Source organism: Anas acuta, chromosome 2 (assembly GCF_963932015.1).
Source record: "Anas acuta chromosome 2, bAnaAcu1.1, whole genome shotgun sequence".
In the NCBI taxonomy this organism is placed as follows: domain Eukaryota; kingdom Metazoa; phylum Chordata; class Aves; order Anseriformes; family Anatidae; genus Anas; species Anas acuta.
The window spans coordinates 12,119,976-12,147,907 of NC_088980.1; positions in this window are offsets into that span (position 1 = coordinate 12,119,976).

Consider the following 27,932-nt stretch of genomic DNA (forward strand, 5'->3'; position numbering starts at 1 on the left):
ATCAGTTGTTTTTACCCATTTGGGCTGGAGGAAAGATATCTCAGTTGAAGATATCAATCAACAGTTAGAAAAATTGTACTCCATGTAAAGATCTAGGCATTGTTTTTATGTTAAAATACTAGTTTACCTCAACTAATGTACATTCAAATTATATATATTTAGTTGAGTTTTATGAGTTAAAATTATGGAAGTTGTCCAGAGTGTAAATGCTTTGAGTGTGTAATAAAGAACACTGATTCACACTGTTTTGAAAAGAAAATCACAGGAAAGACTTTCTCTGAATGCCCATTGGAAATGTCTGTTCTATACCATCAATTTCATTATAGTATTAGAAACACTTTTGCCTTGAGTGTTTCTTTCAGTCCTGGTTCTTAATTGTTGTTATTTGGCAGTGTGAAATATTGATGACATTGGTTAAAAAGATTGACAGCTGCATGACTTGTTATTAACCAGCCTGTTGGTTGTAGCTTAAAGCTCAATAAATACCAAGATGGAGCATATGCCTTAAGGAGACTCTTTCTTTTCTGAATGACTGGAAATTAACTAATTGATGTCTTTATAAGCCATCTATCTTTTCCTCATCATTCCCCCAATAATTTTATGGTGCTAACAATGCTTGAGCTGGTAATGATTACTTCTTCATCCAAGTATTTTCTCATAACCAGGGATCACGATCCCTTATCAACCCTGAAAGAGGTGAAGACCAGATGCTACATGAGATGTGACTATCTGGTCTATTGTTCTTATCAGCATTCATCACCACAGCAAACATGAAGGAAATCATTCAGAAAAATGAGGAGTTACAAAAGAACCTGGGACAGAAGGATTTCTGAAGAAAGTCAGGAAGAATTTGTGTTACACTGACACATGAGAATGTTTTTCATCCCTCACATACAAGGACTGAAATACTACTGTAATGTGCAATCAAATATACCTACATACATCCACATAATAAGTTGCAGAGTCCATTTAACTATTCATCTATCATATTACAGAAAAAATCTTTAACAAAACACAAATTTGTATCAATATAGTCTTAAGATTTCTTTCTTAGTGTTTCTGTGTGCATTCCATTTTTGAAATGTACACATCTATTTTTTTTTTTTTTTCCTGCTTAGAAGCAAACTTAGATTTTTACCATGTTTTTTATCTGGTTCAGAGATATCTGATATGAGTGACTTACTAGATCCAGATGGGTTCCCTGAATGTCTTAGCTGGTCTGTATTATTTATTATTATCACATTAATGGAACATGTCTTCTTTTGGTCTTTGGTCAAAATAAGGTAGTTGTATTATCAAGAAGAATTCATTAAAGTTTCTCAATCTTTGATTTCATCAGTATATAAGAATGGAATAAAGACCTTCCTGAATAAATACATGCTGAGTTGTCCCAGTTAAAACAGAAACAAAAATATTAGAAAATATATGTTCTAAAGCTGCATTCTTTCAGATATACTTGAAGCAATCATCATTTTGAATTTACACAAATGATTCAGATGGACCTGGTACTGTCCCAGAATTTGTAATTGTTATCACTTGTCCAAGCAGAGTTTATCTAACTGTAATAATATGGACTTTCTTAATCTCTATTTATCAAATCACATGTGGATAATATGACAGATCCCCATCGTGCATAAGTTGGGGATGAAATCTGGAGGTTACACTATACTGGACCATGCAGTTGTTGTTTTGATATTTTGGGTCACCGATATGTATTTATTTATTGTGAAGGAAATTTTGTCACTCACAGGTTATTTAGTCTCCTGGGAGATTCCACCGTTAGATGCTTTTTCATGGTGATTAGCATGAATATTTAATGTATATTGATAATGGCAGAAAATTAACTTTTTCATTGAGAGTTAATTTAATAATTTCTCTGCATGACATAATTATATTTTTTTAATATTTTAGAGAGCTAAAAATCTAATCCACTTTTACATTTGCTCTGTAAAGTTGTACAGAGACAAGCTTTTCATTTTATTTCCTCTGAAATCAACCGCTTACTATCCTTTGACCATTTTGATTTCTTTCTTGTATTGCAAAAGTTAGTCTTCCCCAACTTTATTCTACTGAATACATAACTTAAAAGGACTAATAATATGTCTTAACTGCAATTTATGTACAACTTTTGAAATGTTGTATTATTTGAATATCCTTTGGGTAAAACAAGAAAATGTAATTAAATGTTAAAAAGAATTGATAAGTAACTTGTTTAACCAATGGTTACAATCTCCCTGCCTTTGTTCTCAGCGTCTGTAGTAATTGAACCTACTGCACTTCAATGCTGACATTTAATCAATGCATGTAAATCACCTTGGAGACCTATTATTCTTGTATTCATTAATCCATTCATGCATAATACAAGCATGTAGGAGAATTATATAACTTTTTTTTTTGTAACTGAGGTCAAAAACTGGCACATGTAGTGTTCTGCTCTTAAAATTCTAAACAACTTCTGCAATGTGATATACCACAAAGAGTCTGAACAAGATTATAAGATCACTCAATTCAAGCTGCATCAGAATTTTATTTAAATGAAATTTTGAGTTAGGAAATTCTCTGCTGAGCATCTGATTGGATACTTCTCCTATTAACTGTGTAGTACACATCTCCTGTTTACTATATTCTGGGGGTAGATAAAGATGAAAATAAATATGCTGCTCACCTGCTTCTCAAGGAACTTCCTCCATTGAATGGTAACTGTCATAACCTATGGAAGAAATCTGGAAAAAGCAAATATTAAAGCTACAGAAGAGATGGATTTTCTGTCCTTGATCAGTATGCAATTTGACATTCTACTTTTTGTTCCCTTCAGCTCCTATGAAACATCCATTCAACATAAAATTTCAGAATATATGGTGAATATTTCACAGGAAGATTGAATTTAATGCAGTAAAATTACTGATTTTCCAATTTAAAATGTCAGCTTGTCATCTACCATGGAACATCATGGCATTTCTGATGCTTATTGGAAGAGTTTCACATCTAGTTTTATTTTATGGTACAACAGTGGAAAAATGTAGGCTTAAAGTCAGGAATAGTCATACAGAATGATAGAATCATAAAATGATAGAATCATAGAATGGCTACGGTTGGGAGAGACCTTAGATATCATATAGTTCCAAATCCCATGGGCAGGGACACCTTCCACTAGACCAGGCTGTCCAAAGCTCCATCCAGTCTGGCCTTGAATACTTCCAGAGAAGGGGCGTCCACAGTTCCTCTGGGCAACCTGTTCCAAGTGCCTCACCACCCGCATAGTAAATAATTTCTTCCTAATATCTAATCTAAAAATACCTTCTTTTAGTTTAGAGCTATTACACCTATCAAGGAGTCACGGGTCCAAGGTGTACACGGGTCCACGGGTCCAAGGGGTGACTCCTTTGTCACCCCACTATCCTCAGACATACAACTTAACTGTATGGAGGAGAGAGAAATGTCCTGAGTTTGACTGTGTTCTTTTCTTCTGCTGGAGACCTGAGCAACAGAGGCAGCCTAACACTGAACAATCAGCTCAGAGGTTGCACTGGGGCTTGGACCCATTCTGCAAAGTGAAGGAAGAAGAAATCTAATCTCTTGAGAAAGATTAGATTTAGACTATAAAAAACTGTTAACTTCTTCACAGGGAATCTATTTTAGGTTATCTAAGCTTGAGTTGTGATTCACAATGGGAAGAAAAAATAGAAAAGGGAGAAGAAAGGAAAAAGCAGAGAAAATAAATACAAGAGCAAAATGGAAAATAATTCTATAGTTAAGTGATTAATTTATTATTAGAGTGCCTATGTGACTTTCGAGACAGACCGGTTATCTGAAAACTTTCCACCCTCAGACTTGAGTCCAGTTACATGCTTAGTAGCATGTATTAATACAAATCTGCCATGCTACAAGTGTCTGAAGAGAGTGTATATGCTGGCTGAATGGAGTATGCCTTGGAGACAGCCTTGAATATGACCTACTTTTCAAGCAGGTCAGAAAGTTACCTGCCCAAGAGGCATTGTCTTATTGATTCATTTGTCTCTAAACAGATGTACTAGATATTTGCGTGAAAAGCACCTGCTATTCAAGTGCTGAAAATTGAACAAGTGTTTAGGATACCTGGGAAGTAGTCAGCCATGGATGATAACTTTAGCTTCCAGCATGTCTTGGAGGGACCATACATGGGAAGAATCTCTCCCTTAAAAGGGTCTAAGGCAATTATTGGAGATATTTTATAAGCTGTGCCCTCCAAACAAACTTGTCCACTCTCACATGTGATTTACCTGTGGTGCTCTCAAACTTCATTTACTTCTTTATATTTTTTTTAAATATTTTTTTTTTTCAGTTTTACATCTATTAAATAGTACTAGCAAATATATACAGACACTAATTTTCTTATCTAGCCAAACAGATAATTCCTTTTATTTTTCTGATTCTTTGCCCTTTGGACTTCAAAGATTACATGATGAAACTACTGAAAATATTTATAAACTTCAAAGCTGGAATAGATGTATTTAATTTTCAAAGAATCTGAATGATGGACACGAGATATAAAATTCTGAGAACTGTTATATATAACAAAATTCATTCTAAATCAAAGCCTGAACTTTGCTTTGGCAAAGCTGACTGTAGGTGGCGGAGCTGTAAGAGTCTGCAGTTTACATGACATAGAGGATAAAGTCAGACTATTGAAAATGGACATGGCAGAAATACCGAAAGAAATGCCACATTTTCTCTAATAAAAGACATTGAGATTTTGCAGTTTGAGCTACCTTCTTTTAGCAGATTATTTATTTCATAGGGGCAAAAAATGATTGCATATACAATTTATTAGAGAGCAAATGAAGAGTGACCAATAATTCCTTTATTGAAGTTAAGAACTTTCTAATTATCTGTAGCTGATGGATTCAGAAGACTGGCTTTCATCTGGCCTGTCATCAGGCTTTTAATAGTCCTGATGAAAAAAAAATAAAAAATGTAAATGTGAGAGAAAGCCAAGAAAGACCACAAAATTGTTGTCAGTTTGAGCCCACATTCTGCCCAGGGCAGCCCTTGGAAACAACCAGGACACAAACAGGTTCTCTTTTCTATGGCCCTGAGCACAAAAAAGACAATATATTTCTAGAATATTTATAAGCCACCAAAATTGGCTTGCAGCTTGATCTCTTTTATCCTTTTACCCTATGATTATTTTTTTTTCCTATCAGAAAGGGCAAATAAAAAGGAAGCATAAGGCATACAAGTTTGTCTACAAGCTATATGTAAAAAGAACAAAAGGAATCTTTTAATGTAGGGTTCTTTTAACAAATGGTGACCTGCCATTTATTTTCATCCCAATCAACCCAAGCAAACATGTGCAAAGTTATTTACGGAAGCTCTTTGTTTAGACTTAAAATGAAGAATTGTTGAGAAATACAAATACTGTATAGTAGAGGTTAAAACATTAAATAGATTGAATGAAATAGAAGCTTCTCATTTCTAATCAGTTTTAATCACATCCAGTACTCTAAATCAGATTAAAATTGGACATTAGTGGTTTAGAATTAAACCATATTAACCTCCATCCCACGTTAACATATTTTAAATGTCAATGTTTTGGTCACACAGCTGTGTGACCCTACAGGAAAGGAGGAATTTTTGATACAAAGAAAGTCATTAATTAATATCACTGGTTGCAAGGGATAGGATCTGTAATTATTGCTGTTGCAAGGATTGGAGACAAGATGATACAGAAAAATCTGTGTTTCAAAAAGTAAAAAGAATATGCCCAAGAACTGAATGCTGCAGTATCTCCCTCCATTTCTGTTTCTTGGGACAGTCTTGGTACAAAATGAGCAAAACAGTTCCTCTGGAAATAAAGAATATATTTATGTCTACTCAGTGGGTTTAGAATTGACTATTGTTGCAGATATCATAGGCCTGGCCTAGAAGGGAACACTAAAAAAAATATCTTCTAATGTCACCACAGGATGAAAATAAAAAATTGGATCTTCTCTGTTCTTAACATGGCAAAGTATTTTTTTAAACTATGTTTTCACTGAATCAACATTTCTGCTCAATTTCTATTCATCTTCAAGCAAAGTGCTGAAATAAATATGTATTATAAGTCCCATGCAAGCAGGTGAGATAATAAATCATTTACAAAAATAATTCACTTAATTATGAAAGGAATAAGTTCAATAGTGGATGTGTATCTCAGATCTTTAACAAATAGCAATATAATAAAAATAACAAATATCTTTAAAAAAAGATAGACTGTCATAAACGTGATAGAATATGTGAATGACAGTTAATGGATAAAAAACCCTATGGAACTTAAATATATATATATATATATATATATATATATATATATATATAATATATATAATGATATATATATATTATAATATAATATATTATTTAATATTATATATAATATATATAATATATATAATGATAAATTTGGCTATGTCTATGTCAGTTTTACTGAGTAGCTTAATTGGAAAAAGCATGAAATATCTTTCTTCCATTGAGCATGTTTTCTTTACATTCATTTAATATTCTCACTTCTGCATAGAAGTAAAGTTATCTGTTCTATGCACCCAGCAGTGCTTATGAATGACAGAAAGCGAACAGTTGATATCAGGCACAAGAAGTCTATATTATTGAAAATGACATAGTTGATCAAAACTACAGTATTTCCCTGCCAGCTCCCTGCCAAATTCTTACTTGCTTTCTTATCTTCACCTGTCCTCTACAGATGTTCTCAAATAAGATACTGAGGTGTTTAAACTAACTGCATGCACACAAGAAAATTCTTCTTACAAATATGTTTTTGCTTATGTTGTCCTTTCCCCCTTCCATCATGAATATTCTATTTCATCTGAAGAAGGTGTATTATTTTCATTCCTCACTCTGCTCAGAAAACTATGGTGTTGAAAGGACCTTGTCAGGATGTACAGTGATGATATGGATGTATTCTTAAATTTCTGGAGTATACATGTCTGAAATTTGTTAAAAGCATTTAATGAAGCTTCACTTACCTTACGTCTGATTGGTGACCTGCAAAGCCAGCTCTTTAAGATGGTGTGTCAAACTTCAGAGCAGAAATACAGGAGAAGAGAAAACATATAGCACAATATTTTATTTTTAATCATATCATTAGAACTGTAAAGTTTGACTTTAAGTCAATCCCAACATTGACTGGTAATAGAAAATAATTAATATATAAAATGTGCCCAAAGGGTTGCATCTGAAATTAAGAAATCAAAACAACAACAAACAAACAAACAAACAAACAAACAAAACCCACCAATGTTCTCTCGATCTTTGCAGTATAACTTTCTCCTTAAATCCAACAACATATATTCTCTCGTGCACTTATAAACTGCCTCAGTTACAGATGAGTTTGTTATTAAAAAAAAAAAAGTATTTATTCCTTTAAATAGCATATTAATTTTTAGCACATTTATATGACTTTTTGCTATATGTTAAAATGTAATCATACTATCCTACACATAATAAACCAATAAAAATATAGAGTTTATAATTTGGTTTAGATAACCATTGATGAAGGATAATATTTATTGAGTATCTTAAATATCTGTCTTGCCAATAAATCCGTTGTTTGTATATTGGTCTTCTGAAGGTCACGAGGATGTAAAACTTTATGCAGTACAGAGGCATTTTACAAGTTTTCAAAACAAACAAACAAACAAACAAACAAAAAACACATAGGAAACAACTAAACTTTTTTCGTTTATTTGTTTGAAGACAATATTCATAAGATTTAAATATCCGAGAGATGTCCGATGAATAAATAATACTAAAACAAACAAACGAAAAACAAGAAAGTCAACAACACCTGAAATAAAAACATGGTCCTAAAGGTCTTCTGAGGAGACTGAAAAGAAATCAAACTTATTAATTCCCTGAGATAACTTCATCACCTGGGCTCCTCAGCTGAGATGGTTGTATCAGAATTTTTAAGCTCTATATCTTTGAATTTAACTCCTGAGTAACCCAGAACACAGTTACAACAGAACAAGATGAAAACGTCGGTGAAGATTTACAAGGTATGGATCCTGCCTTCTGTCTACTTTCAGAATTACTGGTACTTTATTCTTCTCTCTTACTGAAAGTTCTTTTAATAGCTGCAAAAGGAAATGACACTCACATCCTTGGGATCTACAGCTGCCTCATTTCAAATTCTCCAGCAAAGAAATCCTTAACCAGTCTCTTCCAGCTGCTTTTATTCCTCTTTGTTATGCTAATACTCTATGAAAGGATGTCATGCAGGATCAAAGTACTCTGTGCATACAATTTATACTAAAAATAATTTTGATTTAGACTTGACATTTAAAATAACTTTCTGTTTTAATAATGTACAAAATTAAGGGTGAGATGAGCTATGTGACTGCATGTGGAAGTATGGGTGATAGATGAAGCTATCAGAGGGACAGTGGGATGCTTCTGTTTCAAAGTTGACATAAGTATCTAAAACATTCAAAATCATTTATTTAAATAGAGCAGGGATCTGAAACTATTTCCTTAAAGCAGATTTAATTTCAGAGATTTACTAACCCTAGGGGAAAACAAAAAAATCTGTTATCCTTGAGAAAAACTTGATAGTAGAAGTGTAGAAGTTAGTAGACAACAAGAAAATAAGTCCTCAATATGGCTAATTGTTGCTGTATCTTACTTACGTGCCATATTCCAAAGATATATTCCAAGTCAGGACATATACATGTATCAGTACTAATTCAGAAAGGGTAGGAGTTAAAGCCTCTATTTTTTGACCTACATAAACCAGAATTTTTATTGTTGTGTATTAAAACAAACTTGGGAGTATCTAGCCATACTAAGGGAGGAAAAAAAAAAAGTCGTCACTATAGATTATTGTGATTATAAATTATTGCTGCTGAATAACATAGGGAGAGGTTGACTGTTGAAATCTGATTGTTAAAAACATATGTTACATAGGCCTCCACCATAGAGAAAATATAAATCACTTTTGTTCTTTCTTCTTTTCTTGAAATCTAGGGATTAACTTCAAAAACATTCAAAGAGAATGAGGAAAGAAGATGTAGTTGATAACTAGCAGTGATTTGCAACTAATTCCTAACAATAGTCAGAATACTCGTCTTCTGAGGAGGAGGAAGGGAGATGTAGAAAATGGACAATAACTACTAGCATGAAATGAAAGAATCGTGGCAATAAAACATCTTGGTTGTTCATGGAGTCAGTGGTGAAGGTCAGCTATAAGAAAATGTGTAAAGTTGACAAAGAGAGCTTGCAGTGAAGCTCATCTAATCTTTGCAAAAACTCTGAAGTTGCCACCATTCAAGTGCCATCACTACTTGAACATCGCTATAAAAGCCAGACTACTGTCTGAAGGCTGTTAAAAACAGATCCCTCAGGAACTCAGTCACTGTAACAGCTGTGAAGTATCACACTAAAACCACATTTTTAAGTCATAAGCTAAATTTGGTATCACAAAGATGCAATGAAAAATCCAGCTCTGAAAACCATGAAACATATTCCACGGGTTTTAAGAGAATGCGGTCAGTAACAAAATGATAATGAAAATTTTATGATTAAAATCTTTTTACATAATAAGCACAAGACTATCAAACTCACCTGAAACCAGGGGACCACCTAGCTTCAGATATAGAAAGAATTTTGATATAAAAATAATATGTCACAAAATAATTTAATAAAATGTAATATATGTACAGTTTAATTGGAGTGATACACGAGGAAATAACAGTCTATTATCTGTTTCTCTACAAATATCTGAAGACTGTATTTTAAACTAAGCTGTAGTTGAAATCAGTGAAGATAACCCTTTGATCAATGTAACTAATCCAAAAACAAAACAAAACAAAACAAAAACAACTGAAAACAAAGCAAAACAACTCTATACATTGTTATTGGAAAATATCATCCATACCTACATAAACTTATTTACCCAGAAAATATTGCAGACATAAATTAAAAAACCACAGATCATGTGAGGATCATTAATAAATATCTGCTACAGTTGTCTTTATTTTACACTATGATCAAAACAGAAAATGAAATGTGGAGATCCTCTAGTGCTCTTTTTCAAATATTCTAAACTTACGGCACATTTATCCACAGTATATTGCAGAGACACTATAAAATTCAGACTTAGATGGGAGGGACTCTACATCTGAAGTGATTATTTAACAGCTTCTATATTTATTGGATGAAGGGCAACTGTCCAGAAAAAAATATATATACATACATTAAAAAAAAGTCAGTTTTGCCCCTACACTTTATGTTTAGAGGAAATTTTCTGTTGTTTCTAAAATAAGGATACAAGATAAACTGAATATGATTTTTGTGGGATGCATATGTATTATATATATATGTATTTATATATATATAACAACAAAAGTATAAGGGAACAACAAAAACAAAATGCACCCCATACTTTGTGTAGTTTATGGGCAGAGCTGGAGAGAAAGGAGAAAGTTATGACAGGTATGACTTAGCAAAGACTCAATAAAATTTACTAATTAAAATAGTTAAGTAATTACAGGGCGGATAAAGAAATATATTTTTTCTTAGTCCCATGGTTTATACAAATGTGAAATCAGTTTGATTCAGACAATAAAAACAAGAAAAAAACACCACCACCACCACCACAAATAAAAAAATAAATAAAATAAATCATGGTATGGCAGCCTTTATTTTGGATTATGAAATTCACATATTTTGTGATTATTCAGTAAAATTGTTTACCGAATTTAATTATTCTGATTTTTATACTCATTTTAACTTTGTTACTACCAGATGCTATCTGTCTCTAGATCATCTAGAAAAAATGTGACTTCTGAATTTATAGAGAATATGATAATCATTCTTTTCACAGTTGTGACTTGAATGAATTAAAGCAGACTGGCTGTTATAATATTAATAATTTTAATATGTCTTTCATCTTGATAATCTGTGCCTCTATAGCTGTTGTCACTAGCTTTGGTTTGTAAGATACATACATATATAATTATTTTCTTCCCAGTATTTCTTCTTGATGCAGATCAGTTGTTTGGCATCTCCAAGACTCTGAGTGTAAAAAGATTAAATGAGTACATGTACTTTATATTTCAGTATTTCAAATAAATCTAATTTATATTTATTTATTTATAATCATATAAAATTTATATAATTATAAAATTTTATGTATTTATTATATTGTCTATTATATAATTATATATATATAATGTATAATTATATAATTATATATATATAATGTATAATTATATAATTATATATCTGCTATATAATTATAAAATTTATGTAATTTGTATTTGTTTATTTATTGAAAATACTTGTATTTTTTCTAATTCATACTTGTATCTGCCTAGTACTGTTTAACATAAAAGTTCTATTGATGCACTTTGAGGTAGGAAAATCATTGCTATATGACTTAGGCATAACTTCATATTTTTGTTAGCAAAATTTTGTTTGATTCAATGGGCACTAGCCATGAGCTGCTTTTAAAAGTAACAAATAAAAAGGAGAATAGAAGGAGAGTATTCTCTTCAGTAATCCAAAGGTGTAGGATTACACTTGGCAATAAATGATCCTTTAAAGAATTAATTGAATTAATTGCATGTTGGGTTGCGAAGAACTAATACAGCTCTCTGCAACAGCACCATCTGCTGATAGCCCTTCTATCCATTAAAAAAATAAAATAAAAATTAAAAAAAGCAACTTCGAATATGTGCTCACAGTAACTCTCACAACATTGTGTGGCACATTTCAAAAAAGAATCAGACATTTATAAATTAGACTATCATGCACAGTTACACCGACTAGGATAACAGTTACAGGGACAAGTGATGTTCATGCTTTGTAGCGTTAGTTGAGCAACAGACAGAATCAAAAAGCAATTTCCTTCCATGGTTAAATTTTGTGTGCATGCCAAGGCTTTTGTGCTTTCCTTTGAAGTGTGCAGCCATTGCCTAGGGCAGGATGCTGGACTAGATGGACCATTGGTTCTGTTCTGCTATGGCAATTCCATTGTTCTTAGCTCCTGTACCAATGAAATATCAAAACACACTATCTAAATTGCATTTGATATATATACCGTGTCACACTTCAAACCAGTGAAGCAACACAGACAGTATGATTCATGTGGAGAGTGTGCTTGAGTTACTTTAGACATGAGGAAAACAATATCAGAGTTAGGTCTACAACCTAGTGAACACAGCAGGATTTGGCAATCTGTGATGTGTTTTGTCCATATGGAAGTGACAAAGTATTCAAATGCTATCAATAAAAACAACACAATGTGTCTGTTTCTGAGCAGCACGCATCACTAACCTGCAGTTCCTGGGCAAAAATGTAAACAGAGAGGCAGATACTTCCAGTAGAAAAGATATTCACAGACTTCTTTGTTGCTACTCACTGATTTAAAAAAATGCTTAAGTTTCTCAGGAGAAAATTATCGATGCTATTTCATTAAATGTTCTTTTTGTAAATGGCTTTGTGAAGATGCCAAAGGAAAAAAAAATCTTATTCATTGTAATTAATAATTTAATAAGTAAATAATAAAATAAGAATCTTTCTATTATAATTAGAGTTGTGAAATATAAACAAAGTTCTGAAACAGACTGTTTTTAACAATAATTTGGGAAAATGTAGAACCTACTAAAACAAGATCAGTTTAAAATTAGGTTAAAAGACCATGTATACCTAAAGATGTAAAGCAGAGCACAGAACAGATCTGACACATATTTGTAGCTACTGATGTATAAAACCTTGATCGAATTATCCTCTGACCTATGTATACAGAAATTCAGACCTGGATGTAATATGGACACTGAAAATTGCAGTTCATGATTCTATTCATTTAGTTGCTACATAATATCAAAATTGGAGAAGACTTTCCTTACTAAGATTCCTATTTCAAAAGATAATGATGTTTATCTCTCTCCAGAGGTTCTTGTTATTAGAGAAAGAAGACAATAAAAATAATAATAGGTTTTAGTTTTATTTAATTTTTTTTTTCCCTTCACAGATTTCAAAAACTTTTATTCATGTACATCTGTTTTCATTCAGTTTTCAAAACTGTGGTTGCCAAAATCAACAAGATCAACTTCTTGCAGCTTAAACAGGAAGATTTTTAAAATCAGTTTAGAGGAGAGGTTTATTTTTAAGAACTCTATTAATTTATACTTGAAGAGAAAATCACTTAAAAGCAGATATCAATGAAGACTTCACATCAGTTTCTAGTAGATGATCAAGTTTGTAGGAGCAATTTGATATCCTTCATTCAAAATCTGCTTAAGAGAGAGAATAATTCAATGAGAAATTCACACAGACCATCTCTCTATGAGACTTCAGATAACAAGATTTCCTGTTCCAAAAAAAAAAAAAAAAAAAGCACATTCTAAGGTCAAAAATAATGGATGCTGTACTATACCACTTAAATGTCCAATAGAAGTATAACCAGTAAATGATGACTAAGGGACATTTCATGTAAGCTTCAGGGAGAACAGATTGCCAACAAACTTTTGAATGATGTATTCAATGTAACTGATTTGTCACACCAGAAATAAAGGCATCTATTTCAGATCACCTTCTGAAAAACATCTCACAGCTAAAATAGCTGTGGTTAGTTGGTGAAGTGTTTTGGCTTGTGTTATGCGAAATACAATAGTTTTAATTTATCCTTTAAATCATTAAACCTGTAAAATTTCTGAGATACCTATGTCTTCTGTCTTCTGGGAAATCTTGATACCCATCAAAATGTTCTCAGTAACAGGTGAGGTGGTTTAGTGAATCTTAAATCAGAAGGAAGGAAGGAAGGAAGGAAGAAAGGAAGGAAGGGGGGGGGGGGAGGGAGAGCGCACAAACCAACAAACCTCACATTAATTCTATTTTTCATTTTTTTCTTCAACATTTATTTCTTTTAGATATTCCCTATCACCCTTTTACCCTTTTCTTACAATTTATAACTACAGATATGAAATACCAAACGCACTTTGAGCTGTGTTATCCACCACCAATGTAATTAACAAGATGTATAAGACATTATTAAGCTAGCAACCTATCTATTATGATAAAATTCAAACATCTGTCACCAGAATGGGAGAGAAGTAGCAGGTGAAGTGGCCACAAGTTGAACTGCATGGCCTAGATTATCTAAAAATAGAAGGAAGGTGTGGGTGATGCGATCAGAGAAAACTTTATTATTATTATTATTACTATTAGCTTGCGAAAGGAATTTTAATTAGCTGGACTGGTTTGGGCCATCCAACCTTCTCATGGCCTAGAAGCTGGCAGTCACCTGTATTCAATATGTTAGAAGCTCAAAGAAGGCAAAATTACAGATTTTCAAAACTTCTGTCTGCAAGCATTTGGCAGAAGGAAAACATAGCTCTAAGACCATCTGGGAAACCTGGCTTATCCCAAACATAACTAAGTTATTTTATTCAATACTTTATTCAACAGTTTTTCAGTGATCTTCTACTCAGTGATTAGTAGGTGAATGCCTCTGTTAACTCTTTTTTACAGTCAAGTTGTTTCAGGAATTTGATCCAGTTACCTATATGACTGTAGTCTCAAATACAGAAAAAAACACCCTCCCAGTGGAAAATAATCTAACATTCAAGTAAATATTCCTAGGATTTCTAGGAATTGCTCTTAATAAGGAATGATATAACAAATGCTTCAATTTTAAGAATGACTGTGCTTAATAAATACTAATGACAATACGATCTTCTTCTTCTTCTTCTTCTTTCTGCTGACATGCCATTTACTAGGGTGAAACCTACCAATCGAAAACTGTCCCACATCTACCCAAAATCCATATCTCAATAGCTACATCTGTGCAAACACATTCTTTATGAATCACTTATATCTACGTAATCTGTCTGAAGTCTAAAGAGAATATATGATTTCAGATTTACTATCATGCTTCTCTTCCTCTTCTATAAAATTTCCATCAGCTACTTAGCCTTTTTCCCAGAGGAATGTGATATATTCATTTGCTCTTTCTTTACGTCTCCCCTTATATGGCAATTTTCAACTTTTTCATATTCCAATAGAAGTTTATTAAAATTTATCCCTACACAGAAAAAAGAGGTGTCTTATATACCATGACTGAGTACTTGTGCCCCTAAACACTGTAGCATCATGACGTCATGAACATGGTCATTCCTTTTATCTTCACAAAAATGTTGCAAAGTAAGCAAAAACTACTTCCATCTAATAGACAGGGAACAGATGAAAAAGAAAATGCAAATACAGATTGCCTGCAGATACCTAACAGTTGAGTTGTGCACTGAATCCTACTTTTTCTATCAATCTTTTGTATCTATCTTAATCATCAGAGACAGCTCAGACTTTGAATAGTGAGTGAACAATAAGCAGGTCTTTCATGTAGATGTTTCTTGTGTTTGCTGAAAAGAACCTTTTTTAACCCTTAGAACTTCTCTTAAAAGTGGAATAATCTTAGAAAAACATGTTAATTATGATTTTCAATTGAAAACTCAGGATGAAAGGTGTTCACTAGGTGTCTCTGGAGTCAAAAATAGGTCACCACAATACTTTGATCATCTTCAGTCAAGGTCTATTCAGGCTCCCTTCTATTTTCCCATCCTTTAAGTTTCAGTAGGACAGAGCTTTAAAGGAAGGATTCTTGTAAGGGAAATTCCAAAACAAATGTAAACCCATGTGAAAAATATCATTATCTCTTTTAAATATCTACATCCTTCCCAATTTCAGATTGGCGACAGGAATTTGACAGCTTCTGACACTGGAGAAAGGAAGAAGTTGTGCTAAGGTATCTTATTTTGTAAGTCTACTACTCTCTTGTTTGAGATATGCTGCAAGAAAAAACATAAAACAACAACAAAAAAATACTAAGTACTGACATTAGAACCATTTATCACCTACTGCTGTGTGAGAAATAAAAGGATCCTCTTTAAAGATAGTCCATTATCTGCTTCTTGCTGGCTTCTTGCTGTCATATTTTCTCACAGAAATAATAAATTTAGGAAGATCACATTTGGAAAATAAGTAGTGTTATACGTCTAAGTTTATACATTGTACTTTTATTTACAGTCACTTTTGCACATTTTCTCAAAGAAAAAAAAAATTACACTTATTATTTGTGGTTACCTCATATCTGTTATTTTTTCTTCTCGGATATAGAATTTGGAGGTAGTAGTGATGGAAGGCTGGAATAACATCAAAGAAAACGCATGAAATACATTTCTTTCTTACTAGACAAATTCCAGGGGAAACAATATCAATTTATGTTTTATAATGGTACAACAGGATTTCCAATAGGAAATGTATAAATGTGTAAAAATATATAAAATATATTTTTCCTATATATATGTGTGTATATGAATGTCTATATGTACATATATATATATACATATACATAGTTTTATGAATACATATTTATTTATATGCATGCATACACATGCATGCATGTATATATAGCTGTATCTACACGTGTATATACATAGATACATAGATACCAGGATATAGGTTTATATACGAACACACACACACATATATATATATGCACACATACACATTTAGTGCCATCATTTCACTTTTTTGTCTAGAAACCATCTTCACATCCATAGATCACTGCATCCACCTGGATTGATCCCCATAATTTAATGGTAAGTAGCCTTGAAATATTATGGTGAAACATTGCTGATGTACATGTAAGTCTGTCTCCTTTAAAACTGCCAACTTTTAATTTGCTGCTACTTTAATATTAAAATCAGAATATACCTATTGGTATTTTATAATCACTTGTTGTATCTTAACTGCTTTTTAGTAATTTTCTAGAAAGTATTTTACAGATGAGTCCTTCAACATCATAAATACTGTGATTTATGTAGAATAACAACAAGATCATGAATGAGGGGAGACTGTTAGGCCTGGAACTGCTTCCTTTTTTTTACAAATCTACATCTGTAAAACACTCCTCACAGTTCCTATTGACCTTTCAGATGCAGCCATTTACCACTTCTGAATTAAAATGCTAGAATTATCATTTAATAAATTATAACAGTTTGGAGACTTCCATATTTTTGAATGAACAATTAAAACTTAATTTACACACAAATAATTTTTCAAGGCAACAAAATAAAGATCATGTCAGGGTTTGCTGAGTATACTCAATGATCTTTCATTTTAGGCAGAATATGAAACCAGTGTGTTAATCTCCTTGAGAAGGAAAATTTGCTTTAATTTATATATATTTTTTTCACAAAATTAAACTTATATTTGCATTTATAATTATTAGTCCATAAGTCCTGAACATCAATCTATTTTCCTAGGAAAGAAAATTTAAAAGAGCACAGAGAAGTAGGGGCAGAAATCTCACTAAATTTACCACTTTAATTCATTGGGTTCAAGTGCTGAACTACACACATAGTCACCTTTAAGTTCTCTCCCATGTACATTTTTTTTTTTTCAGCTTGTAGATCATTTCTTCTGTGTTCTTGCAGTTAATGCATGACTGCATCAAGTAATGACTACCTGTCTTTATTTCACACACAAACCCTACCCACATTGATATTACCAAACTCCAAAGTTGTAGTTTACCCTAGTGCATGACTGAAATGATGGTTTCAGCAGTGAAGATTGTTTTTATAAGGATTCAGGTATTATAGCTTTATGTTAGTGCAGTTTCTTGGTAACAAGACTGGGCTTCCCTCTGCAACAGAACTTTTGTCTTTTGTTTAAATAGTTTTAAAGCTCAGAATGAGTTATTTATAGGAAATAGAAATTTTAGAAGTCTCTCTGAACTCAATAAAAAACATTTTGTGCTTATGACCTGGGAAGAATGACAGACACCAGCTCCCCATATGAGCAGCCGTCTAGTCCCCTTCCTGTTTTGACACAACCTTAAGAATGCATTGATGTATTTAAGAATTTAAATTCATTTTCTTGGTTACCACATGAATATTAAGTCAACGTAAAGAAGAGTTTCTCTGCTGATGTTATTGGGAATCATGACATTTGCTTGGTTTTGAATGTGAAAACACTTGAATGAAACATCTCATTTTCTTTTCTGTTATTATCTTGTTTTAAAGTAGAATAATAGATTAATTTCCCCTTTAATGACAGATGCTTGCCTAGACAGAGCTAAGATCAGGGTTAGCAGTGTGCCAGGTAATTTAGGTAGTCAGCAAACCATGAATTTCATGCTGACAACAGGTATTCATTCATTTCAGATATCTCCCCTTTGCTTTCAAGTAGTCAAATAAACCATTTTCTGGATTCATTTAGGGCAACAGATCCCTCAAAATATATTATTGTTAGCTTTGACTTCTGTACTCTAGAACACATTGGGCTTTGACATTCTTTTTGTTGTTTGTTTCTCTCTCTCTCTTTTTTTTTTTTTTTTGGGGGGGGGGGGAGGGGATGAGGGGGAAGCGGGAAGAGAGGTCCTTCCTTCAAAACCTCCCCTGGAAGGATAAATACACCAATGAGATCTATGTGACTAGAGTTCCTTTGGTGAGAAGGTACTTTAGATCTAAGGCCAGGAAAAGGGATGTAGAAGCTTAAGCAACAATGCTTGGATTGCTCTGTGACAATACATGGGGTTAATACATATGCAACAGTTTTGCCCTTGCTAGTTATTATTTTCAAAATTATGTTCATTGTTTTCAGCAGAGTACAGCAAAACTCAGGGCTGGTTGGGTAATTCAAGAGAAAAAGGGTTGCCAGATCTAGGGTTTGGGGTCAGACAGCTGATTGATAAATTAACAGGGATGTCTTTGTATGCTTCCAAAAATAATCACCAATTTAGATTTAGATCAATTTAGAACCAATCTCTAAAGAGAACAAGATTTCATTCTCAGAAAAAAAAAAATAAAAATAAAAAAATCAGTAGTCACAGCTGCAGAATGACATCCCAAAAGCCTTTTCTGTTCATATACATGCACTTCATGCATTAACTGTACAGTAGAGCCTGCTGTGTGCCTTCTTTGAGAAAACAGTGATCATGTTCAATGCCTGCTGATGTGCATGGCAGTGCTGCTGTTGCCTTCAGATGAAACAGGAGATATTTAATGCCCATGCTAGCTCTCAAGCAAAGAAGCTGGTGTTCAGCTTTTATTTTCTCATTCTCATTTATGAGAAAGAAGGCTCCTTCCTGATGGTCATTTTTCTGTCTTTTGGAGGAATGGTAGAAAAGATTCAGGAAGACTGAACTACCCTCCAGACTACTGGGAGAGGTGATGTTTAAACTTCCCAGCCAAAAAAAAAAAAAAAAAATAAGGGACTTCATATGTAAACTTGGAGGCAATTCAGCTACATGTACTCTTTGACTACAGCTGTGGAAGACACACACATGCTCTGTACATCCAGAGCATGCGTAGCTTTGAGATACAACAGAAGTACATTTCTATGTAGTAGAAATTTTCATTTCTATGAAAATTCTCAAAGTTGCAGGGTCATTTGCTGGGTAAAGAAAATTCTCTGTCTCTGTAACTAATTGAATCTAGGATATGAGCTCTGCTGGAGCTCACTTTTTGTTTCAGCTATTTTCTGAAGCCTCTAAAAAGCACTATTATTTCATATATGGTTTTTATATGTCATAATATGTGCTCCTGGAGCATGGAAGACCATCATCTCATGAGACTTTATGAATATCAGTAACACAAGCTGACAGAACTAAGTGTACAGAACACAACTCTGTGGGTCAAGATGCTTGAGGCTTTGGAGATAAGCATGTACAATGAAAGTGAAGGAGTATCCTCTTTAGTTGGTAGTTTCTTCAACTCATCAACTTTCTACGAAAAATAGAAAATAATTTATATGGTTAACCATATATACTGTTCCTTTCTTTTTGCTTTGGAGTTTTTCATTTTGATTATATTTTTGACAAAACAGCTTTTAATTTTATATTTTGATAAAATATGAGTTTCACTATTTGGATTCCTTTAATTAATGTGTTTTCTCTAAAACAATTGTGCTTTTGGTAATAATTTGAGACAAGACACTGAAATGTTATATGCATGTTAAAATAATGCTTAAAATAAATAATCATGGGCTTATTTTCACCAAAACTCAATCCTCCATTGCTCAAGCTAATGGAAAAACCTAATCAGTTCAGGTTTTTTTCCACTTTAGTGAAGAGATAAATAGTTGGAAAAGTAAAGCTGGTTTCATTGCATAGAATCATAGAATAGTTGGAAGGGACCACAAGGATCATTGTGTCCATATCCTGGGTCACCAAAGGGCCACACAAAAAAATCAGACCACGTGTCTGACAGCATTATCTAAACACTTCCTGAACTCATTTAATTGATTAAAGGTCACTATTCTCTTACAATACTACCCAAGTCAACATAAATACTCATGCTCAATTGGATACACAAGTCTTTGCTTTCCTTTGCTTTTCTTGAATTAAGGATGAATTTTATTCTTGCAAATCACTGTTAGAAGATATCAAGCAGTAGCAAAGAGTTAGCTGGTAATTCTAATATCAGTTTTTAAATTAAAATTTTCACCCTTGCTTGGGGCCTGGAGGCTTTATTCTTTTAACAATACCTTGCCTGTGAAAGAAAACCTATTTAGAAAACTGCTTGCAGAGCTCATTTTAGGTCTCCTGTATAAGCTTGAAGTGTATCTTCCTAAGCATCACAGTAAATTACATTGGGGTTTGGGAGTGCAAGAGTCCTATTCAGTCCTATTCATTTCTTATATTCTGTCTACTGCATCTAGGTATCATTAACATCACCTGCCATGAAAAATGAAAACACAGTGATACGTAAATTTTCTCATGCTTTTCAGGTCAGGCTCTGAACTGTTATGAATTGTTATAACCTCCTGGGTGTCTCTAGATGCGAAAATTTTCTGTGCTTCAAGATTTCAGAATAGAAATTCAGACAAAAAAAAACAAACAAGCAACAACAAAAACCATAGAAGGTAATGGATTCCATTCATGACCAGGGTAACTCTACTGACTTTGGAGGAAAGATACCATAAGCAAAGATACCATAAGCAATTTTGGACCGTCCTATTAAAATAGTAGCCCAGTTCCTGGTGTGTAAATCAGAGATTCTTTTTTTTTTATTATTATTTTTATTTTTTATTTTTTTTTTTAATCCAAAGAAGTAAAAACATCAGGAGGTTTAACATAAATGCTAGTACAATTACTATTTAATCCTTTGAAAACCCTGATGCTATCAAGAGCTATCTATTATTGGTCCCCAAAGTAGTTTCTTTTGCCAGGAAGGATGCAATGTCACTATCTAACACCTCCTCATTCACCAAGTTTATTGTTCTGCTTCAGCTTAAGCTTTCCCACTTAATATTAGCATGATATAATTGTGCCATAGGTGACAAATACATTATTTCTTCTTGTTATACTGAACTTCCTGTCTTAATTACCAAACTAATTTTTCCTTCACATCCCGCTTGCTCATTATTCATTTTCAATTACGATACAGATTTCCCTTAGACTTTAATTACTTCTTGTGCTTAAAAGGATAAATTAATTTTCTTATTAACCCTTTGACATCTCATTAAGGTCACTGAATAGGACAATTCTGTTTTCTTGTGGTATGTAGTTCAGATTATGCCCATTTTCAGAAATACTAGGAGGCTTAGAAGGAATTAACCACAAACATTACTTGTTCTTACTGTTGTGACATCTTTACTTCTGTCATAAGATATTGTTTGCCTTCAGAGGTATACCATTTAAACTAGGACTGGGTCTATCATACTGTTACATAGAAGAAAGATTGGCTTCTAATATTGGTATTTTGCTTTGTTCATAACACTCACATTCATTGTGTCTCTTGAACATATTCATAGTGATGGGGGAGAGCACAAAGTGTCCTGTTTGTGCAGCTTGGACCTGTCTCTGATAGTATGGGCACAAGACAAGATGAAACTTCAGGATTTCCTTCCAACCTACACACAAAATCCTGTAGCACTGGCTTGTTTATGGACAGTGGAAATAATGTTTCAAGAGGGTTTAAATGGAAACTAAACCCTGATTCCTCTCCAGCTTTTGGTACAAAAATCTCTGTACTGTGTTAGGCCCTTTTATTATCATAAATTTGGTATTAAAATACGCAAAACACAACATTTTCATAATTGAAACAGAAATCTAAAATGCTTAATGCTTTGAAATGGAGGAGTTGTGACTCATGAAATATTCCCATTGTTGCTGTCTCTGTTTTTTTTACTTTCTGAGTTTTCCCAGTTTACAGATTTGTCTATAGGCTTTGAGATCCTTTAGGGTTATGTGCCCCAGCTTCTGTTTCTGTTTTCTTGCTTTTCTGAGATGTCTGGTTCAAGGCAGCACATCTTAGTTCTTGTTGATTCACCAATGGGACATAGGAAGGACATGTGTGAATCACTGACACTTACAAAGGTGTCAAAGAAGCTGAGAAAATAATGTCAATCCCTGATGCACAAGGGAATCATGACATGAATTCTTTGCAATAATTAAAAACTAGTTAGTTTATTAAGACATCATAGAAATAGAAACAGTAAATATTTCATGGCATTACAACAGAAGTTTCCAGCTGTTTTTGGTGCCTAGGGCCAACTACATGTTTTTCTACTTCTCAGAAAACTCACTAGAGACTCTCACATCTATTTCATAAGAATGATTTGTCCCACATACAAGTCATGTATTGGGTATGCTGAATGCTATTAAGCACCATAAAAATGAAAACTGATTAAAATGAGCAGATTTAGGGCTAGAATGGGATGAAATATGCATGGACAAATTGTTTTGTAGATTAAAAATGTATTTTGTAAGTGTTCTATAGGAACATCTGGCCTCAATTGGGGGTCGTGATGATTATTTTGACATTTTTTGTCAAGCAGCCATCATTTCAGATGGAAAGTTTTTGTTTGCTTGTTAGTTTGTTTGTTTTAACAGCATTTCTTCCTCTGCTTACCTCCAAAAGATATATTCATCACTCAAGAAAGCACCATCTTTATAGTCTCTGAAACAATCTTCTCCTTGGTTCCTCTGATAGATATAACCAGACTATTTAACAGCCTAAAGAAACATTTTTCTTGTTTGTTTTTAAACAAAGAGTGAAAATAAGAATTTACTTAATTAGCATTCTAAAAGAAATATAACACCCCTACCAATATATATAAACAAATTGTTAGTAGCCTCATATCAATTCAATTTCAGTCATATAAAAAAAAAATAAAAAAAATAAAAAAATCCCAAATCCTGTTGAATTGTAAAAAATGAATCCAACCCTCTATTTTAGAGCACTGAGACTTACTTTCTTATTTTGACAAAGATATAAGTGGAAGCTCTAGGCTGGTCTTAAATTAGTTATGATTCTTGAAATGGGCCAATTCTGAAAGATATCTATAGAGGCCAGTTCTCTGAAAAACTGAGGTAATTTAGTGATCTCAAGCTTAGAAGAAGACTTAGGAAATCTATTTGATTTCTGTAGTGGGTTTACGTGGCAAGGTTTTGGTAGCAGGGGGCCATAAGGGTGGTTTCTGTGAGAAGGATCTAGAAGCTGCCCCATGTTTTGACGACAAGTATGAAGAATCTATTATAAAGGTCCTGGACCCATTTAATTATTCTTGAAGAAATTTAGAAATACATAAACTGAAAAAAAATAAATCCAAATAACACAATACCTACATAGAAAAATCTAATTCAGAAAGTGCTATCACAAATCCTGTCATTAATTTTGTCTTTAGAACAAACATTGAAGTAAAGTCTAATCAAGATATGGCTATAGACAGAAAAGTGAGATAAAATACAATAGAAGTCTACGAAAGGTAAATTGTGCTATACCAGTCTGTTATCTTAATTTAATGAGTGACTAACAGAAAATTGATCTAAAGTTGGCAAAACTAAACAGCAACAACAAAATGGGAAGAAGGAGAATCAGAATATCATACAGAAATAGATGACTTGGAGGACTGAATTTAAAGGAATGAATTATCTATGGTATACCAAAGTGTACTTAAGGACTACTGGAAAAAAATGTTATATTATAATGAAATTACTGTTGCTGTTACCTTGCTTTGTCATATGTATCATTATTAACTGCTATGTTCTGGATAGTACAAAAAATGTAAACTCTATATCCCAGACTGACTTTTTCTTTCAGGTTTGAGGCTTGAACCTTTTGCTATTTGTAAAAAAGTACTGTCATATTATTTAATTAAAATAATAACATGCTCTTTTTTAGAGCAAATGATATGAGACTGATTACTGTATTTTGAATTTTGCATGTATTGTGCAACTATTTTCACTGAAATGACAAAATTATGTGCTAAAACTAATATGATTTTTGTTTCTTTTGCTTCACAAACATTGTTTGAAAATCAAATCCAGAATTTTTGTATTACCAATATATCTTTTATTGTTTTATTCAACCCCTTTAATTTCTACAAAATAAATAATAACAAAAAGACATAATAAGTACAGTCTAAATGTATGCATGGCAGTATTGCCAAACAAATTTTCCTAAAACATGTTTCCAGAACCGTGCATCCCTAGATTCTTCCAAATGACATTCTGTAATGAGCTGTAGGTACTTTTTGATTAGCATAGGGATGAACATTCTTCTGTTTATCATTTTTCTTGCACCAATGTGACATCTCTGTTGATTACTCACATTATGGTTAATTTGCAACTGATAATCAGTCCTAGTTTCTTAATAAACTTCTCATTAAGTGACTGGAGCTGTCACTTTACCTCCATGTTACTCTTCCTAAGTATAATCTGTGACCATTATGCAAAAGAAAGGACTGTTGGACGTCACACATGTCATTTGCAATCATGTACAAAAGCTTCAAAAGAAGCTAGTTAAATAAATGCCCTTCATAATTCATTACGGTAAAATAGAAAAGTGTAACTAATCACCATATTGCCACTTTGCTGCCATACTTGGCTGTTTTGAAGAAGAGGTATGCTTGTCCAGTACACTTTTTAAAAGATTATTGAAAAATAGTTTTACAGAACTTAGTATAGGGGAACACCCTGTACTTCTTTGCTTATATTACAGTAAAAATAACATTTTATTATTACAGAGGTTCAAGATTCATCTTGAACCTCATAGACACTTGAAGGCTCTTTCCAAAAGTGTTGCCTCAAGGAAAAAGTGTTATGATTAAGTTTTCATGCATAACAACTTATCTTGCATTAGCTGAGACAGTAAATTTCCAAATACACATTTGGAGTCCACAGTAAAAATGAAGTCATTCAATGTAGTCTTCAGACAAATAAATTAAAGTCATTGTATTGGCCTATAAGGTGAAGCAATAAAAATACATTTATGAACGACAGCCATACTTTAAGGGATGTGCAGCAGCAGTTAGGTTATACTAGCCTGACAATACTTCTTGTATTGCCAATATAAACAAACAAACAAACAAAAGAAACTTTGTTATAACATTTTCCTCAATACGATCCTTTATTTCTAACTTCCTAGTGACCATGCGACTACATGGATTCTGTTACTCTGACTCAGCTTCCACAAGTCACGTACCTATAGTTTCCCATGAGGAAGAAAAAAAAAAGAGAGCACATGCTGGAATGAGATAGCCCAGATTTGGTACTTAGAATTTATTTATTTGTTTGTTTGTTTGTTTATTTTTGTAGCTGAGTGGATTTCAGCTCGTCAGGGACAGCATAACTCACAATAATTGTGGGGTAGGACTTTGAAAGAGAAGTAAAGATAAGCTCAAGACAAGCTAGGGATAAGAAATCAAAAAATTTAAATCACTTTTCATGAAGGGAATTCTGCCTGCACACTTCCTGAAATCTATACATTCACAAATCCTCAGCAATAGCATGCTATTGTTATTTTCTTCCAGGTAAATATTTGCTTACTATTTACTTCTGATATATGCATTTATGTATTTTATTGTTGTGAATCATGATTTTAAAACTGTTTTAGGAAAAATCAAATCAAAACAAACTGCTAAACATTCAGAACTGTTGTTTATACTACATAGTCAAAAGCAAGCAAGTAGCAGGTAGCAGCAAGTCACAGTGTCTGTATCTCACCTATAAGTGGGAAAACACCATCTCTAGGACCTACTTATCCTTGGACTTATGTGAATCTTATGTTCTTACATTATCTAGAGAAGTTTCTTTCAAGTGTGCTTGCACAAATTAAATAATTCATCTCAGTATCTAACCTAATTTTTTTCTCCTTTTAATGTTTTGCTACTGCTTCTCAGAGATAAAGATTCTTTGCTTCTGTGAAGTCTCTCTCCCATTTTATAGTTTCTACTATTTCTGTATCTTTCTGAAGAAAGTAAATCTCAACAAGACAAGTAAATAAATAAATAAAGGGGGTGTGGGGGGGTGGGAGAGAAGGAAAGACAGTAAAGTAATGAGTATTTATAATAAGCTAATTGGTTTATGTTGACTTCAGGAATTATGTTGAATTGTCATAACTGATGTCAGCAGGAACTATGGCTTCATATATTAGGATATAATATATCCTTATGACACTTTATTTTTATTTATTTTTATTTTTCCCCCCAGGAATAATAAAACATTCATTATAGAAGTACATCCCAACATCATTTTACTTTTTTCAACTATTTTTAGGTGATGGACACCAACTTTCATCTTTAGTATTATGTGTTAGGAACAGAACAACTTTCCTTCCTGACTGTTTGTGATATTTCTTAATATATGCTGTTGTTTCTGTTTTACTTTTATGTTGCTATGGACTAGCTATTTCAGGGCTTCTTTTTTTCTACCTGTTTAATTTACTTTTTTTTTTTCCTGAGCTCTTATCAAATATTCTTCAGGATTATATCACTGAATGCATACAAAAAATGAAACTTGTCTGAAAAGTGTTTACAAAATATTAGAATACATTATTTCTCTTTACACTGTAAATTGAAATGTTGAACCTGGGAACAGGAGTCTTGTCTAGTTCCATATGTTCTTTGATTATGGCTATAAAATAGGCTAATCACTTCCAGAAACCAGTTGTTTTTTATTAAGAAACAATTGTAAAGATTTGATTGTCTATGAGTATTTTGCAGAGATACTTTAAGTGGATTAAATTTTTAGTTACACACCATCATCAAGTTCCTGTCACATTTCAGCATTATTGATTTGAAACAGAAGTGGAATTTTGATATCATTTATTCTGTGCTACTTATTGTGGAATTATTCAAATGCTTCATTTTCATTTGTGCTTTCCTATTTGTCTTAAATGTTATTACTTGCTTCAATGCTTTTTCATTTTAGTGAATACACTGATAAATATTTCTATCAATTGCAGATGTGATTTTTTGCATAAGTAACTGAAATCCTACTACCATAGTTTAATAAAATATTAGACACTCGAGGAACTTGTAGAAGCAATTAGAAAGGCTATGAATATATCTGATTATTGAGTCATTTAAAAAAAAAATCTCTTAAGGGATTTCCTGAGTTAATAAATAAGCAAAAAAAAAAAAAAAAAAAAAAAAAAAAGCTGTTACTTTCAGTGTCAGAGTTTTAATTGTCCTCATTGTGGGTGAATTGCCCTCAGTTTACATAGAAAGTTCAGTGAGGATGTAGTTTTCTACTACAGAGTAGTAGAAAGCTATAGTTTTCTTTTTTATTCTCACTGTAAATGGATGAGTGTTTCTGTGCACAGGCAGGCTGTGGGTAGCGACTGACAAGTCAGTTCCCCCAAAAGCAGAGGAATGGCTGTATCTCAGGCTTCCCAATGTACATGAAATTTAAAACATCTCCAAGCTAGGATCATCTTTCAGATATCTTAATGTATCCTGTGTTTTTTTCTTCCCTTAGAACAGGATTTTAAATGGGAACTAAAACCTCACTCTATGAGCTGCCATTCTGTAACTGATCAGTATTCACACATAAATCTGTCAGACAGTCTTCCAAATAGGGAATATCCCCAAATATCCCCCTATCCCAATTCAGACAAGAAGAAAGAGAGAAACTTCCTGAAAAATCGTGGGCAAAACCTTTTATTAAT